The sequence below is a fragment of the Scyliorhinus torazame genome, chromosome 22 (genome assembly GCF_047496885.1).
Source record: "Scyliorhinus torazame isolate Kashiwa2021f chromosome 22, sScyTor2.1, whole genome shotgun sequence".
NCBI lineage: Eukaryota > Metazoa > Chordata > Chondrichthyes > Carcharhiniformes > Scyliorhinidae > Scyliorhinus > Scyliorhinus torazame.
In genome coordinates this window covers 32,082,516-32,100,241 of record NC_092728.1, presented here as the reverse complement: position 1 = coordinate 32,100,241, position 17,726 = coordinate 32,082,516, and positions in this window count along the sequence as shown.

Here is a 17,726-nt window from a genome sequence, read left to right as displayed (position 1 = left end):
GGTTGTTAAGAAGGCGTATGGTGTGTTGGCTTTCATTACCAGGGGGATTGAGTTTAGGAGCACGAGGTTTTAAACATATAACAGTACAGCACAGAACAGGCCCTTCGGCCCTCGATGTTGTGCCGAGCTTTGCCCGAAACCAAGATCAAGCTATCCCACTCCCTGTCATTCTGGTGTGCTCCATGTGCTTATCCAGTTACCGCTTGAAAGTTCCTAAAGTGTCCGACTCCACTATCACAGCAGGCAGTCCATTCCACACCTTAACCACTCTCTGAGTAAAGAACCTACCTCGGACATCCCTCCTATATCTCCCACCCCAAACCTTATAGTTATGCCCCATTGTAACAGCTACGTCCCCCCGAGGAAATAGTCTCTGAACGTCCACTCTATCTATCCCCCTCATCATCTTATAAATCTCTATTAAGTCGCCTCTCATCCTCCTTCGCTCCAATGAGAAAAGCCCTAGCCCCCTCAACCTTTCCTCATAAGACCTATCCTCCAATCCAGGCAGCATCCTGGTAAATCTCCTTTACATCCTTTCCAATGCTTCCACATCCTTCCTATAATGAGGTGACCAGAACTGCACACAATTCTCCAAATGTGGTCTCACCAGTGTCCTGTACAGTTGCAGCATAACCTCACGGTTGCAGCTTTATAAAACCCTAGTTCGACCACATTTGGAATATTGTGTCCAGTTCTGGTTGCCTCATTACCGGAAGGTTGTGGATGCTTTGGAGAGGATACAGAGGAGATTTACCGGGATTCTGCCTGGAATGGAGGGCGTGTCTTATGAAGAAAGATTGAGGGAGCTAGGGCTTTTCTCACTGGAGCGAAGAAGGAAGCGAGGTGACTTGATAGAGGTGTACAAGGTGATGAGAGGCATGGATAGAGTGGATAGCCAGAGACTTTTTGCCAGGGTGGAAATGTCTGTCACGAAGGGACATAATTCTAAGGTGATTGGAGGAACATATAGGGGAGATGTCTGTTCTTTACTCAGAGAGTGTTGGGTGCGTGGAATGCATTGCCAGCAGAGGTGGTGGAGTCTGAGTCATTCGGGACATTTAAGCAACTCTTGGACAGGCACATGTACAGCAGTAAATTGAAAGGGTGTAGGTTAGGATGACCTTAGATTAGGATAAATGGTCGGCACAATATCATGGGTCAAAGGGCCTGTACTGTGCTGTTCTATGTTCTATGTAACTGTCCTGGTTTGAGACAATTCACACCTCTTTAACCTGTGATTATCCCTCTCTCCAATTGCTCTGTCTGGAGCTGTAAAGACTTAATTACCTACAAAGACTCACATTAAAAGTATCGTCTTGCATCATTGATTTTTTGCTGTATAAATGTTTCAGGAACCCACCTCTTCACTCACCTGAGGAAGGAGCTGTGCTCCGAAAGCTAGTGATTTGAAATAAACCTGTTGGACTTTAACCTGGTGTTGAGTGACTTCTTACTGTGCTGACCTAGTGCAGGCCAGTGTTACACAGTGCAGGTTGGTGTTACATAGTGCAGGTCAGGTTTACATAGTGCAGACTAGTGTTACATAGTGCAGACTAGTCTTATATAGTACAAGATAATGTTACATAATACAGACTAGTGTTGCATAGTGCAGGATAGTCTTACATTGTGTGGGATAGCGTTACATAGAGTTACATAGTGCAGACCAGTGTTACATAGTGCAGACTAGTCTTATATAGTGCAGGATAATGTTACATAGTGCAGAATCATGTTACATAGTGCAGACTAGTGTTACATAGTGCAGACTAGTCTTATATAGTGTAGGATAGTGTTACATAATACAGACTAGTGTTGCATAGGGCAGGATAGTCTTACACCGTGTGGGATAGTGTTACATAGAGTTACATAGTGCAGACCAGTGTTACATAGTGCAGACTAGTGTTACATAGTGCAGACTAGTCTTATATAGTGCAGGATAGAGTTACATAGTGGAGACTCATGTTACATAGAGCAGACTAGTCTTACATAATGCAGACTAGAAAGAAGTCTTACAACACCAGGTTAAAATCCAACAGGTGTGTTGTAAGACTTCTGACTGTGCTCACCCCAGTCTGACGCCGGCATCTGCACATCATTGTGCAGACTACTGTTACATCGTGCAGACTAGTGTTACATAGTGTAGGCTAGTGTTACATAGTGCAGACTAGTGTTACATAGTGCAGACTAGTGTTACATAGTCAGACTAGTGTTACATAGTGTAGGTTAGTGTTACATTGTGCAGATGAGTATTACATAGTGCAGGATTGTGTTACATAGTGCAGACTAGTGTTACATAAGAACATAAGAACTAGGAGCAGGAGTAGGCCATCTGGCTCCTCGAGCCTGTTCCACCATTCAATGAGATCATGGCTGATCTTTTGTGTACTCAGCTCCACTTTCCGGCCTGAACACCATAACCCTTAGATCAAAGAACAAAGAACAAAGAAATGTACAGCACAGGAACAGGCCCTTCGGCCCTCCAAGCCTGTGCCGACCATGCTGCCCGACTAAACTACAATCTTCTACACTTCCTGGGTCCGTATCCCTCTATTCCCATCCTATTCATGTATTTGTCAAGATGCCCCTTAAATGACACTATCGTCCCTGCTTCCGCCACCTCCTCCGGTAGCGAGTTCCAGGGACCCACTACCCTCTGTGTAAAAAACCTGCCTCGTACATCTACTCTAAACCTTGCCCCTCTCACCTTAAACCTATGCCCCCTAGTAATTGACCCCTCTACCCTGGGGAAAAGCCTCTGACTATCCACTCTGTCTATGCCCCTCATAATTTTGTAGACCTCTATCAGGTCGCCCCTCAACCTCCGTCGTTCCAGTGAGAACAAACCAAGTTTATTCAACTGCTCCTCATAGCTAATGCCCTCCATACCAGGCAACATTCTGGTAAATCTCTTCTGCACCCTCTCGAAAGCCTCCATATCCTTCTGGTAGTGTGGCGACCAGAATTGAACACAAACTCCAAGTGTGGCCTAACTAAGGTTCTATACAGCTGCAACATGACTTACCAATTCTTATACTCAGTGCCCCGGCCAATGAAGGCAAGCATGCCGTATGCCTTCTTGACTACCTTCTCCACCTGTGTTGCCCCTTTCCGTGACCTGTGGACCTGTACACCTCGATCTCTCTGACTTTCAATACTCTTGAGGGTTCTACCATTCACTGTATATTCCCTACCTGCATTTGACCTTCCAAAATGCATTACTTCACATTTGTCCGGATTAAACTCCATCTGCCATCTCTCCGCCCAAGTCTCCAAACAATCTAAATCCTGCTGTATCCTCTGACAGTCCTCATCGCTATCCGCAATTCCACTGACCTTTGTGTCGTCTGCAAACTTACTAATCAGACCAGTTACATTTTCCTCCAAATCATTTATATATACTACAAACAGCAAAGGTCCCAGCACTGATCCCTGCGGAACACCACTGGTCACAGCCCTCCAATTAGAAAAGCATCCTTCCATTGCTACTCTATGCCTTCTATGACCTCTATCAGCTCACCCCTGATCCCGTGTGACTTCACCTTTTGTACTAGTCTAGCATGAGGGACCTTGTCAAAGGCCTTACTGAAGGCCATATAGACAACATCCACTGCCCTACCTGCATCAATCATCTTTGTGACCTCCTTGAAAATCAAGTTAGTGAGACACGACCTCCGTTGACAAAACAATGCTGCCTCTCACTAATACATCCATTTGCTTCCAAATGGGAGTAGATCTTGTCTCGAAGAATTCTCTCCAGTAATTTCCCTTCCACTGAAGTAAGGCTCACCGGCCTGTAGTTCCCTGGATTATCCTTGCTACCCTTCTTAAACAGAGGAACAACATTGGCTATTCTCCAGTCCTCCGGGACATCACCTGAAGACAGTGAGGATCCAAAGATTTTTGTCATGGCCTCAGCAATTTCCTCTCCAGCCTCCTTCAGTATTCTGGGGTAGATCCCATCAGGCCCTGGGGACTTATCTACCTTAATATTTTTTATGACGCCAAACACCTCGTCTTTTTGGATTTCAATGTGACCCAGGCTATCTCCACACCCTTGTCCAGACTCAACATCTACCAATTCCTTCTCTTTGGTGAATACTGACGCAAAGTATTCATTTAGTACCTCGTCCATTTCCTCTGGCTCCACACATAGATTCCCTTGCCTATCCTTCAGTGGGCCAACCCTTTCCCTGGCTACCCTCTTGCTTTTTATGTATGTGTAAAAAGCCTTGGGATTTTCCTTAACCCTAATTGCCAATGACTTTTAGTGACCCCTTCTACCCCTCCTGACTCCTTGCTTAAGTTCCTTCCTACTTTCGTTATATTCCACACAGGCTTTGTCTGTTCCAAGCCTCTTAGCCCTGACAAATGCCTCCTTTTTCTTTTTGAAGAGGCCTACAATATCTCTCGTTATCCAAGGTTCCCGAAAATTGCTGTATTCATCCTTCTTCCTCACAGGAACATGCCGGTCCTGAATTCCTTTCAACTGACACTTGAAAGCCTCCCACATGTTAGATGTTGATTTCCCCTCAAACATCCGCCCCCAATCTATGTTTTTCAGTTCCCGCCTAATATTGTTATAATTAGCCTTCCCCCAATTTGGCACATTCACCCTAGGACCACTCTTATCCTTGTCCACCAGCACTTTAAAACTTACTGAATAGTGGTCACTGTTCCCGAAATGCTCCCCTACTGAAACTTCTACCACCTGGCCGGGATCATTCCCCAATACCAGATCCAGTACTGCCCCTTCCCTCGCTGGACTGTCTACATATTGTTTTAAGAAGCCCTCCTGGATGCTCCTTACAAACTCTGCCTCGTCTAAGCCCCTGGCACTAAGTGAGTCCCAGTCAATATTGGGGAAGTTGAAGCCTCCCATCACCACCACCCTGTTGTTTTTACTCTTTTCCAAAATCTGTCTACCTATCTGTTCCTCTATCTCCCGCTGGCTGTTGGGAGGCCTGTAGTAAACCCCCAACATTGTGACTGCACCCTTCTTATTCCTGATCTCCACCCATATAGCCTCACTGCCCTCTGAGGTGTCCCCCAGTAGTACAGCTGTGATATCCTCCCTAGCCAGTAGCGCAACTCCGCCACCCCTTTTATATCCCGCTCTGTCTCGCCTGAAACATCTAAATCCTGGAACGTTTAGCTGCCAATCCTGCCCTTCCCTCAACCAGGTCTCTGTAATGGCAACAACATCATAGTTCCAAGTACTAATCCAAGCTCTAAGTTCATCTGCCTTACCCGTAATACTTCTTGCATTAAAACATATGCACTTCAGGCCACTAGACCCGCTGTGTTCAGCAACCTTTCCCTGTCTGCTCTGCCTCAGAGCCACACTGTCCCTATTCCCTAGTTCTTTCTCAATGCTCTCACCTTCTGACCTATTGCTCCCGTGCCCACCCCCCGCCATACTAGTTTAAACCCCCCCGTGTTACACTAGCAATCCTCGCGGCCAGGATATTTATGCCTCTCCAGTTTAGATGCAACCCGTCCTTCATATATAGGTCACACTTGCCCCGGAAGAGCTCCCAGTGGTCCAGATAACGGAAACCCTCCCTCCTACACCAGCTGTTTCGCCACGTGTTTAGCTGCTCTATCTTCTATTTCTATCCTCACTGGCACATGGCACAGGGAGTAATCCCGAGATTACAACCCCCGAGGTCCTGTCTTTTAACTTTCTGCCTAGCTCCCTGAACTCCTGCTGCAGGACCTCATGCCCCTTCCTGCCTATGTCGTTAGTACCAATATGTACAACGACCTCTGCCTGTTTGCCCGCCCCCTTCAGGGTGCCCTCTACCCGTTCGGAGACATCCTGGACCCTGGCACCAGGGAGGCAACATACCATCCTGGAGTCTCTTTCACATCCACAGAAGCGCCTATCTGTGCCCCTGACTATAGAGTCCCCTATTACTATTGCTCTTCTGCACTTTGACCCTCCCTTCTGAACATCAGAGCCAGCCGTGGTGCCACTGCTCTGGCTGCTGCTGTTTTCCCCTGATAGGCTATCCCCCCAACAGTACCCAAAGTATACCTGTTTGAGAGGGGGACAACCACAGGGGATTCCTGCACTGACTGCCTGCCCTTTCTGGTGGTCACCCATTTCTCTGCCTGCACCTTGGGTGTGACCACATTTCTATAACTGCTATCTATGACTTCAGTGGTGAGGCCGTGGAATGCCTTCCCGGCAACAGTAGTGAACTCGCCAACATTGAGGGCAATTAAAAGTTTATTGGATAAGCATATGGATGATAATGGCATAGTGTAGGTTAGATGGCTTTTGTTCGGTGCAACATTGTGGGCCGAAGGGCCTGTACTGCGCTGTATCGTTCTATGTTCTATGTTCTATGATGCTTTCCGCCACCTGCATGCTCCTAAGTGCATCCAATTGTTGCTCCAACAGAACCATGCGGTCTGTGAGGAGCTCCAGTTGGGTACACTTTCTGCAGATGAAGCCATCCGGGACACTGGAAGCCTGCCGGACCTGCCACATCTCACAGTCAGAGCACTGCACCCCTCTAACTGACATTGCGTCAATTAATTGGTAAATTAACGTTAAAAGTTTTTAACTTTTTTTTTAAGTTACTGTTAACTATCTGTCTCCTAGCACTAGATTTCTACTATAAATGTGAAAGCTCAATATCATACTCTCCGATCTCTGGCTTAGAGACCCATCTAAATTATAATTGAGTAATTATGTTTAATTAGTTACCAATGCTTAATTTTTTAAATTTAGTGTAGATTCCCAACCAGCCACTCAGGTCACAGCTTTTCTGTGATGTCACTTCAGTTTCCCCCCCCGCCCTCCCCACACACACAATTTGAAAAAGGTAATAAAAGTAAAAATGAGTTAAAAATCACTTACTTACCCTTTGAGGGTCTCAGATGTTCTCAGGTTCTCTCCCTGCTGATTAAAAGTTACAGGCCAGAAGAAAGAGAGAAAACAAAACAGTAGGGAAAAAGCACCTTCTCCCACTCTTCACCGAATTGCCTCACTGCTCCAAATTACCAAGTTTCAAATTCTCATTCTGTCTGTGTCTCACTCACTCAGGCTGTGTCTCTTTGACCTGCGCAACACTTACTAAGTGCGCTTTCTGTCTCTCTTTTATACAGACTTTAGGATGACTCACACTACTTAAACTTCAAAGAGAAGAATACAATGTGTACCTTTGTGCCCCTAAACAGGCCTCAGGTGACTGCCAGATAACTGCCTCTCAGCAATTAGGGTGGGGGCAGCTTCAGCCAATCAGACACTAATCTACACTGCACTTTTAACTGAAAAACAACAGAATTAGATTTATCACTTACCTTTCCTGGTTACCTCACTGCATCAAATTACCAAGTTTCAAATTCTCACTCTGTCTGTGTCTCACTCACTCAGGCTGTGTCTCTTTGACCTGTGCAATGCTTACTAAGTGCGCTGTCTGTCTGTCTTTTATACCGACTTTAGGATGACTCACACTACTTAAACTTCAAAGAGAAGAATACAATGTGTACCTTTGTGCCCCTAAACAGGCCTCAGGTGACTGCCAGATAACTGCCTCTCAGCAATTAGGGTGGGGGCAGCTTCAGCCAATCAGACACTAATCTACACTGCACTTTTAACTGAAAAACAATAGAACTAGATTTATCACTTACCTTTCCTGATTACGTCACTGCACCAAATTACCAAGTTTCGAATTCTCACTCTGTTTGTGTCTCACTCACTCACTCCCTTTATTCTTCAAAAAACTATCTATCTTTATCTTAAAAACATTTAATGAAGGAGCCTCTACTGCTTCACTGGGCAAGGAATTCCATAGATTCACAACCCTATGGGTGAAGAAGTTCCTCCTGAACTCAGTCCTAAATCTAATTCCCCTTATTTTAAGGCTATGCTCCCTAGTTCTGCTTTCACCCGCCAGTGGAAACAACCTGCCCGCATCTATCCTGTCTATTCCCTTCATAATTTTATACGTTTCTATAAGATCCCCCCTCGTCCTTCTAAATTCCAACGAGTACAGTCCCAGTCTACTCAACCTCTCCTCGTAATCCAACCCCGTCAGCTCTGGGATTAACTTAGTGAATCTCCTCTGCACACCCTCCAGTGCCAGTACGCCCTTTTTCAAGTAAGGAGACCAAAACTGAACACAATACTCCAGGTGTGGCCTCACTAACACCCTATACAATTGCAGCAGAACCTCCCTAGTCTTAAACTCCATCCCTCTAGCAACGAAGGACAACATTCCATTTGCCTTCTTAATCACCTGTTGCACCTGTAAACCAACTTTTTGCGACTCATGTACTAGCACACCCAGGTCTTTCTGCACAGCAGCATGTTTTAATATTTTACCATTTAAATAATAATAATCACTTTTGCTGTTACATAGTGCAGGCCAGCGTAACATAGTGCAGAATAGTGTTACATAGTGAAGACTAGTGTTACATGGTGCAGACTAGTGTTACATAGTGTAGACTAGTGTTACATTGTGCAGACAAAAAACAAAGAACAAAGAAATGTACAGCACAGGAACAGGCCCTTCGGCCCTCCAAGCCCGTGCCGACCATGCTGCCCAACTAAACTACAATCTTCTACACTTCCTGGGTCCGTATCCCTCTATTCCCATCCTATTCATGTATTTGTCAAGATGCCCCTTAAATGTCACTATCGTCCCTGCTTCCACCACCTCCTCCGGTAGCGAGTTCCAGGCACCCACTACCCTCTGCGTAAAAAACTTGCCTCATACATCTACTCTAAACCTTGCCCCTCTCACCTTAAACCTATGCCTCCTAGTAATTTACCCCTCTACCCTGGGGAAAAGCCTCTGACTATCCACTCTGTCTATGCCCCTCATAATTTTGTAGACCTCTATCAGGTCTCCCCTCAACCTCCTTCGTTCCAGTGAGTTTATTCAACCGCTCCTCATAGCTAATGCCCTCCATACCAGGCAACATTCTGGTAAATCTCTTCTGCACCCTCTCTAAAGCCTCCACATCTAAAGCCTCTCACTAATATGTCCATTTGCTTCCAAATGGGAGTAGATCCCGTTTCGAAGAATTCTCTCCAGTAATTTCCCTACCACTGAAGTAAGGCTCACCAGCCTGTAGTTCCCGGGATTATCCTTGCTACCCTTCTTAAACAGAGGAACAACATTGGCTATTCTCCAGCCCTCCGGGACATCCCCTGAAGACAGCGTGGATCCAAAGATTTCTGTCAAGGCCTCAGCGATTTCCTCTCCAGCCTCCTTCAGTATTCTGGGGTAGATCCCATCAGGCCCTGGGGACTTATCTACCTTAATATTTTTTAAGACGCCCAACACCTCGTCTTTTTGGGTGTTACATAGTGAAGACTAGTCTTACATTGTGCAGAATAGTGTTACATAGTTCACACTAGTCTTACATCGTGCAGACTAGTGTTACATAGTGCACACGAGTCTTACATAGTGCAGGTTGGTGTTACACACTGAAGTCCAACATTACAAAGAACAAAAACAAGAACAAAGAAAAATACAGCCTTTGGCCCTCCAAGCCTGTGCTGACCATCCTACCCATCTAACCAAAAACCTTTTACACCTCTGGGGCCCCTATCCCTCTGTTCCCATGATATTCATGTATTTGTCAAGATGCCCCTTAAACAACACTATCGTACCTGCTTCCACCACCTCATTCGGCAGCGAGATCCAGGCATCCACTATCGTCTGTGTAAAACACTTCCCTTGCACATCGCTTTTAAACTTTGCACCTTTCACCTTAAACCTATACCCCCTAGTTATTGACTCTTACACTCTGGGCAAAATCGTCTGTCTATCCACTCTGTCCATGCCCCTCATAATTTTGTAGACTTATATCAGTTGCTCCTCAACCTCCATCGTATCAAATTTCTCCTCAAGCATTAGCCCTCCATTCCAGGAAACATCCTGGTAAACCTCTTCCGTACCCTCTCAAAAGCCTCCACATCCTTCTGGTAATGTGTCGACTAGAATTGAACTCAAAATGCTAGATTGGCACCTTGGCAGTGCCAACCTGGCACCTTGGCAGTGTCACTCCCAGCTGGCAGTGCCATGGTACCAGGCGGGTACTGCCAGGGTAAGTAGGTGGCACCAGCAGTGCCAGGGCACATTCCTGCCCAAAGGGCATTCAACTGGGGGCCTCCGATCCACTGGGATCTGTCTGGTCCCTGTTTGTGGTGACCAGTGCTGAATGGCGCCCGCCCGACATCTCTGAGGTGAAGTGCTTGAATCCCAAAGCGTCAGATACCTCAGGAATCTGCATATTAGAGTTAGACTTACTGCCTTGCTCTAATATGCAGGTTTGCCAAAAAGTGATCCTGCCCATTGTGGATAGGGTTCACCTTGCAGCGTCTTGCGAGATTGTGTTGAAACTCACGAGGCGTTGCGAGCCAGGTAGATTCCGGAAGCAGGGTCTCCTGGCTTTCAACAGCCATGCTGCACTGCGGCGACCTGCTTTTCCGGCACAGCTTGGCCGGAGGATATATTCCATGTGTGGCCTAAGTAAGGTTCTATACAGCTTTGGATTTTGTTTATTGTCACGTGTACCAAGGTACAATGAAAAGTATTTTTCTGCGAGCAGCTCAACAGATCATTAAGTACATGAAAAGAAAAGGAAATAAAAGAAAATACACAATAGGGCAACACAAGGTACACAATGTAGCTACATAAGCACCGGCATCGGATAGCGTTAATGAGGTTAGTCCATAAGAGGGTCGTTTAGGAATGTGGTAACAGCGGGGAAGAAGCTGTTTTTGAGTCTTTTGTGCGTGTTCTCAGACTTTTGCATATCCTGCCCGATGGAGGAAGTTGGAAGAGTGTGTAAGCCGGGTGGGAAGGGTCTTTGATTATGCTGCTTGCTTTCCCCAGGCAGCGGGAGATGTAGCTGGAGTCAATGGATGGGAGGCAGGTTCGTGTGATGGGCTGTGTTCACGACTCTCTGAAGTTTCTTGCCATCTTGGGCCGAACAGTTGCCATATCAGGCTGTGATGCAGCCAGATAGGATGCTTTCTATGGTGCATCTGTAAAAGTTGGTAAAAGTTAATGTGTACATGCCAAATTTCCTTAGTTTCCTGAGGAACTATAGGGGCTGCTGTGCTTTTTTGGTGGTAGGGTCGACATGGGTGGACTAGAGCAGATTTTTGGAGATGTGTACCACATGGAATTTGAAACTGCTAACCATCTCCACTCTGCTTTGTTGATGCTAATAGGGGTGTGTACAGTACATTGCTTCCTTAAGTCAATTACCAGCTCTTTAGCTTTGTTGGCATTGAGGGATAGATTGTTGTCACTGCACCACTCCACTAGGTTCTCTATCTCCCTCCTGTATTCTGACTCGTCGTTATTCGAGATCCGGCCCACTATGGTGGTATCATAGAACATAGAACGATACAGCGCAGTACAGGCCCTTCGGCCCACGATGTTGCACCGAAACAAAAGCCATCTAACCTACACTATGCCATTATCATCCATATGCTTATCCAATAAACTTTTAAATGCCCTCAATGTTGGCGAGTTCACTACTGTTGCAGGTAGGGCATTCCACGGCCTCACCACTCTTTGAGTCGATTTCGGCGGGAGTGGAGCTGGCTGGTTAGTCAATTTCAGCGGGAGCATTGCGGAAGTGGCTGCTGGGAGGTAAGTCAACCTTTAAAAGCACTTGTCTTTGCAGGGGCAGGCCAGTCGATTTCGGCGTGAGAACAGCTGTTGAGTCAGTTTGCTGGGAGGTAAGTCTGTCCTTTAAAAGCACTTGTCTTTGCAGGGGCAGGCCAGTCGATTTCGGCGTGAGAACAGCTGGTGAGTCAGTTTCAGTGGGAGCATTGCGGAAGTGGTTGCTGGGTGGTAAGTCTGTCCTTTAAAAGCACTTGTCTTTGCAGGGGCAGGCCAGTCGATTTCGGAGGGCGTGGAGCTGGCTGGTTAGTCAATTTCAGCGGGAGCATTGCGGAAGTGGTTGCTGGGAGGTAAGTCAACCTTTAAAAGCACTTGTCTTTGCAGGGGCAGGCCAGTCGATTTCGGCGTGAGAACAGCTGGTGAGTCAGTTTCAGCGGGAGCATTGCAGAAGTGGTTGCTGGGAGGTAAGTCTGTCCTTTAAAAGCACTTGTCTTAGCAGGGGCAGGCCAGTCGATTTCGGCGGGAGTGGAGCTGGCTGGTTAGTCAATTTCAGCGGGAGCATTGCGGAAGTGGCTGCAGGGAGGTAAGTTAACCTTTAAAAGCACTTGTCTTTGCAGGGGCAGGCCAGTCGATTTCGGCGTGAGAACAGCTGGTGAGTCAGTTTCAGCGGGAGCATTGCGGAAGTGGCTGCTGGGAGGTAAGTCAACCTTTAAAAGCACTTGTCTTTGCAGGGGCAGGCCAGTCGATTTCGGCGTGAGAACAGCTGGTGAGTCAGTTTCAGCGGGAGCATTGCGGAAGTGGTTGCTGGGAGGTAAGTCTGTCCTTTAAAACCACTTGTCTTTGCAGGGGCAGGCCAGTCGATTTCGGCGTGAGAACAGCTGGTGAGTCAGTTTCAGCGGGAGCATTGCAGAAGTGGTTGCTGGGAGGTAAGTCTGTCCTTTATAAGCACTTGTCTCTGCAGGGGCAGGCCAGTCGATTTCGGCGTGAGAACAGCTGGTGAGTCAGTTTCAGTGGGAGCATTGCGGAAGTGGCTGCTGGGAGGTAAGTCAACCTTTAAAAGCACTTGTCTTTGCAGGGGCAGGCCAGTCGATTTCGGCGTGAGAACAGCTGGTGAGTCAGTTTCAGCGGGAGCATTGCGGAAGTGGTTGCTGGGAGGTAAGTCAACCTTTAAAAGCACTTGTCTTTGCAGGGGCAGGCCAGTCGATTTCGGCTTGAGAACAGCTGGTGAGTCAGTTTCAGTGGGAGCAGTGCGGAAGTGGCTGCTGGGAGATAAGTCAACCTTTAAAAGCACTTGTCTTTGCAGGGGCAGGCCAGTCGATTTCGGCGTGAGAGCAGCTGGTGAGTCAGTTTCAGCGGGAGCATTGCGGAAGTGGTTGCTGGGAGTTAAGTCTGTCCTTTAAAAGCACTTGTCTTTGCAGGGGCAGGCCAGTCGATTTTGGCGTGAGAACAGCTGGTGAGTCAGTTTCAGCGGGAGCATTGCGGAAGTGGTTGCTGGGCGGTAAGTCTGTCCTTTAAAAGCACTTGTCTTTGCAGGGGCAGGCCAGTCGATTTCGGCGTGAGAACAGCTGGTAAGTCAGTTTCAGCGGGGGCATTGCGGAAGTGGTTGCTGGGAGGTAAGTCTGTCCTTTAAAAGCACTTGCCTTTGCAGGGGCAGGCCAGTCGATTTCGGCGTGAGAACAGCTGGTAAGTCAGTTTCAGCGGGAGCATTGCGGAAGTGGTTGCTGGGAGGTAAGTCTGTCCTTTAAAAGCACTTGTCTTTGCAGGGGCAGGCCAGTCGATTTCGGCGGGAATGCAGCTGGCTGGTTAGTCAATTTCAGCGGGAGCATTGCGGAAGTGGCTGCAGGGAGGTAAGTCAACCTTTAAAAGCACTTGTCTTTGCAGGGGCAGGCCAGTCGATTTCGGCGTGAGAACAGCTGGTGAGTCAGTTTCAGCGGGAGCATTGCGGAAGTGGCTGCTGGGAGGCAAGTCAACCTTTAAAAGCACTTGTCTTTGCAGGGGCAGGCCAGTCGATTTCGGCGTGAGAACAGCTGGTGAGTCAGTTTCAGCGGGAGCATTGCGGAAGTGGTTGCTGGGAGGTAAGCCTGCCTTTAAAAGCACTTGTCTTTGCAGGGGCAGGCCAGTCGATTTCGGAGGGCGTGGAGCTGGCTGGTTAGTCAATTTCAGCGGGAGCATTGCGGAAGTGCTGCTGGGAGGTAAGTCAACCTTTAAAAGCACTTGTCTTTGCAGGGGCAGGCCAGTCGATTTCGGCTTGAGAACAGCTGGTGAGTCAGTTTCAGCGGGAGCACTGCGGAAGTGGTTGCTGGGAGGTAAGTCAACCTTTAAAAGCACTTGTCTTTGTAGGGGCAGCCCAGTCGATTTCGGCGTGAGAACAGCTGGTGAGTCAGTTTCAGCGGGAGCATTGCAGAAGTGGTTGCTGGGAGGTAAGTCTGTCCTTTAAAAGCACTTGTCTTAGCAGGGGCAGGCCTGTCGATTTCGGCGGGAGTGGAGCTGGCTGGTTAGTCAATTTCAGCGGGAGCATTGCGGAAGTGGCTGCAGGGAGGTAAGTTAACCTTTAAAAGCACTTGTCTTTGCAGGGGCAGGCCAGTCGATTTCGGCGTGAGAACAGCTGGTGAGTCAGTTTCAGCGGGAGCATTGCGGAAGTGGCTGCTGGGAGGTAAGTCAACCTTTAAAAGCACTTGTCTTTGCAGGGGCAGGCCAGTCGATTTCGGCGTGAGAACAGCTGGTGAGTCAGTTTCAGCGGGAGCATTGCGGAAGTGGTTGCTGGGAGGTAAGTCTGTCCTTAAAAACCACTTGTCTTTGCAGGGGCAGGCCAGTCGATTTCGGCGTGAGAACAGCTGGTGAGTCAGTTTCAGCGGGAGCATTGCGGAAGTGGTTGCTGGGAGGTAAGTCTGTCCTTTATAAGCACTTGTCTCTGCAGGGGCAGGCCAGTCGATTTCGGCGTGAGAACAGCTGGTGAGTCAGTTTCAGTGGGAGCATTGCGGAAGTGGCTGCTGGGAGGTAAGTCAACCTTTAAAAGCACTTGTCTTTGCAGGGGCAGGCCAGTCGATTTCGGCGTGAGAACAGCTGGTGAGTCAGTTTCAGCGGGAGCATTGCGGAAGTGGTTGCTGGGAGGTAAGTCAACCTTTAAAAGCACTTGTCTTTGCAGGGGCAGGCCAGTCGATTTCGGCTTGAGAACAGCTGGTGAGTCAGTTTCAGCGGGAGCAGTGCGGAAGTGGCTGCTGGGAGATAAGTCAACCTTTAAAAGCACTTGTCTTTGCAGGGGCAGGCCAGTCGATTTCGGCGTGAGAGCAGCTGGTGAGTCAGTTTCAGCGGGAGCATTGCGGAAGTGGTTGCTGGGAGTTAAGTCTGTCCTTTAAAAGCACTTGTCTTTGCAGGGGAAGGCCAGTCGATTTTGGCGTGAGAACAGCTGGTGAGTCAGTTTCAGCGGGAGCATTGCGGAAGTGGTTGCTGGGCGGTAAGTCTGACCTTTAAAAGCACTTGTCTTTGCAGGGGCAGGCCAGTCGATTTCGGCGTGAGAACAGCTGGTGAGTCAGTTTCAGCGGGGGCATTGCGGAAGTGGTTGCTGGGAGGTAAGTCTGTCCTTTAAAAGCACTTGCCTTTGCAGGGGCAGGCCAGTCGATTTCGGCGTGAGAACAGCTGGTAAGTCAGTTTCAGCGGGAGCATTGCGGAAGTGGTTGCTGGGAGGTAAGTCTGTCCTTTAAAAGCACTTGTCTTTGCAGGGGCAGGCCAGTCGATTTCGGCGGGAATGGAGCTGGCTGGTTAGTCAATTTCAGCGGGAGCATTGCGGAAGTGGCTGCAGGGAGGTAAGTCAACCTTTAAAAGCACTTGTCTTTGCAGGGGCAGGCCAGTCGATTTCGGCGTGAGAACAGCTGGTGAGTCAGTTTCAGCGGGAGCATTGCGGAAGTGGCTGCTGGGAGGCAAGTCAACCTTTAAAAGCACTTGTCTTTGCAGGGGCAGGCCAGTCGATTTCGGCGTGAGAACAGCTGGTGAGTCAGTTTCAGCGGGAGCATTGCGGAAGTGGTTGCTGGGCGGTAAGTCTGTCCTTTAAAAGCACTTGTCTTTGCAGGGGCAGGCCAGTCGATTTCGGCGTGAGAACAGCTGGTGAGTCAGTTTCAGCGGGAGCATTGCGGAAGTGGTTGATGGGAGGTAAGTATGTCCTTTAAAACCACTTGTCTTTGCAGGGGCAGGCCAGTCGATTTCGGCGTGGGAACAGCTGGTGAGTCAGTTTCAGCGGGAGTATTGCGGAAGTGGTTGCTGGGAGGTAAGTCTGTCCTTTATAAGCACTTGTCTTTGCAGGGGCAGGCCAGTCGATTTCGGCGTGCGAACAGCTGGTGAGTCAGTTTCAGCGCGAGCATTGCGGAAGTGGTTGCTGGGAGGTAAGTCTGTCCTTTAAAAGCACTTGTCTTTGCAGGGGCAGGCCAGTCGATTTTGGCGTGAGAACAACTGGTGAGTCAGTTTCAGCGGGAGCATTGCGGAAGTGGTTGCTGGGAGGTAAGTCTGTCCTTTAAAAGCACTTGTCTTTGCAGGGGCAGGCCAGTCGATTTCGGCGTGAGAACAGCTGGTGAGTCAATTTCAGCGGGAGCATTGCGGAAGTGGCTGCTGGGAGGTAAGTCAACCTTTAAAAGCACTTGTCTTTGCAGGGGCAGGCCAGTCGATTTCGGCGTGTGAACAGCTGGTGAGTCAGTTTCAGCGGGCGCATTGCGGAAGTGGTTGCTGGGATGTAAGTCTGTCCTTTAAAAGCACTTGTCTTTGCAGGGGCAGGCCAGTCGATTTCGGCGGGAGTGGAGCTGGCTGGTTAGTCAATTTCAGCGGGAGCATTGCGGAAGTGGCTGCTGGGAGGTAAGTCAACCTTTAAAAGCACTTGTCATTGCAGGGGTAGGCCAGTCGATTTCGGCGTGAGAACAGCTGGTGAGTCAGTTTCAGCGGGAGCATTGCGGAAGTGGCTGCTGGGAGGTAAGTCAACCTTTAAAAGCACTTGTCTTTGCAGGGGCAGGCCAGTCGATTTCGGCGTGAGAACAGCTGGTGAGTCAGTTTCAGCGGGAGCATTGCGGAAGTGGCTGCTGGGAGGTAAGTCAACCTTTAAAAGCACTTGTCTTTGCAGGGGCAGGCCAGTCGATTTCTGCGTGAGAACAGCTGGTGAGTCAGTTTCAGCGGGAGCATTGCGGAAGTGGTTGCTGGGAGGTAAGTCTGTCCTTTAAAAGCACTTGTCTTTGCAGGGGCAGGCCAGTCGATTTCGGCGTGAGAACAGCTGGTGAGTCAGTTTCAGCGGGAGCATTGCGGAAGTGGTTGCTGGGAGGTAAGTCTGTCCTTTAAAAGCACTTGTCTTTGCAGGGGCAGGCCAGTCGATTTCGGCGTGAGAACAGCTGGTGAGTCAGTTTCAGCGGGAGCAATGCGGAAGTGGTTGCTGGGAGGTAAGTCTGTCCTTCAAAAGCACTTGTCTTTGCAGGGGCAGGCCAGTCGATTTCGGCGTGAGAACAGCTGGTGAGTCAGTTTCAGCGGGAGCATTGCAGAAGTGGTTGCTGGGAGGTAAGTCTGTCCTTTAAAAGCACTTGTCTTTGCAGGGGCAGGCCAGTCGATTTCGGCGGGAGTGGAGCTGGCTGGTTAGTCAATTTCAGCGGGAGCATTGCGGAAGTGGCTGCTGGGAGGTAAGTCAACCTTTAAAAGCACTTGTCTTTGCAGGGGCAGGCCAGTCGATTTCGGCGTGAGAACAGCTGGTGAGTCAGTTTCAGCGGGAGCATTGCGGAAGTGGCTGCTGGGAGGTAAGTCAACCTTTAAAAGCACTTGTCTTTGCAGGGGCAGGCCAGTCGATTTCGGCGTGAGAACAGCTGGTGAGTCAGTTTCAGCGGGAGCTTTGCGGAAGTGGTTGCTGGGAGGTAAGTCTGTCCTTTAAAAGCACTTGTCTTTGCAGGGGCAGGCCAGTCGATTTCGGCGTGAGAACAGCTGGTGAGTCAGTTTCAGCGGGAGCATTGCGGAAGTGGCTGCTGGAAGGTAAGTCTGTCCTTTATAAGCACTTGTCTTTGCAGGGGCAGGCCAGTCGATTTCAGCGTGAGAACAGCTGGTGAGTCAGTTTCAGCGGGAGCATTGCGGAAGTGGTTGCTGGGAGGTAAGTCTGTCCTTTAAAAGCAC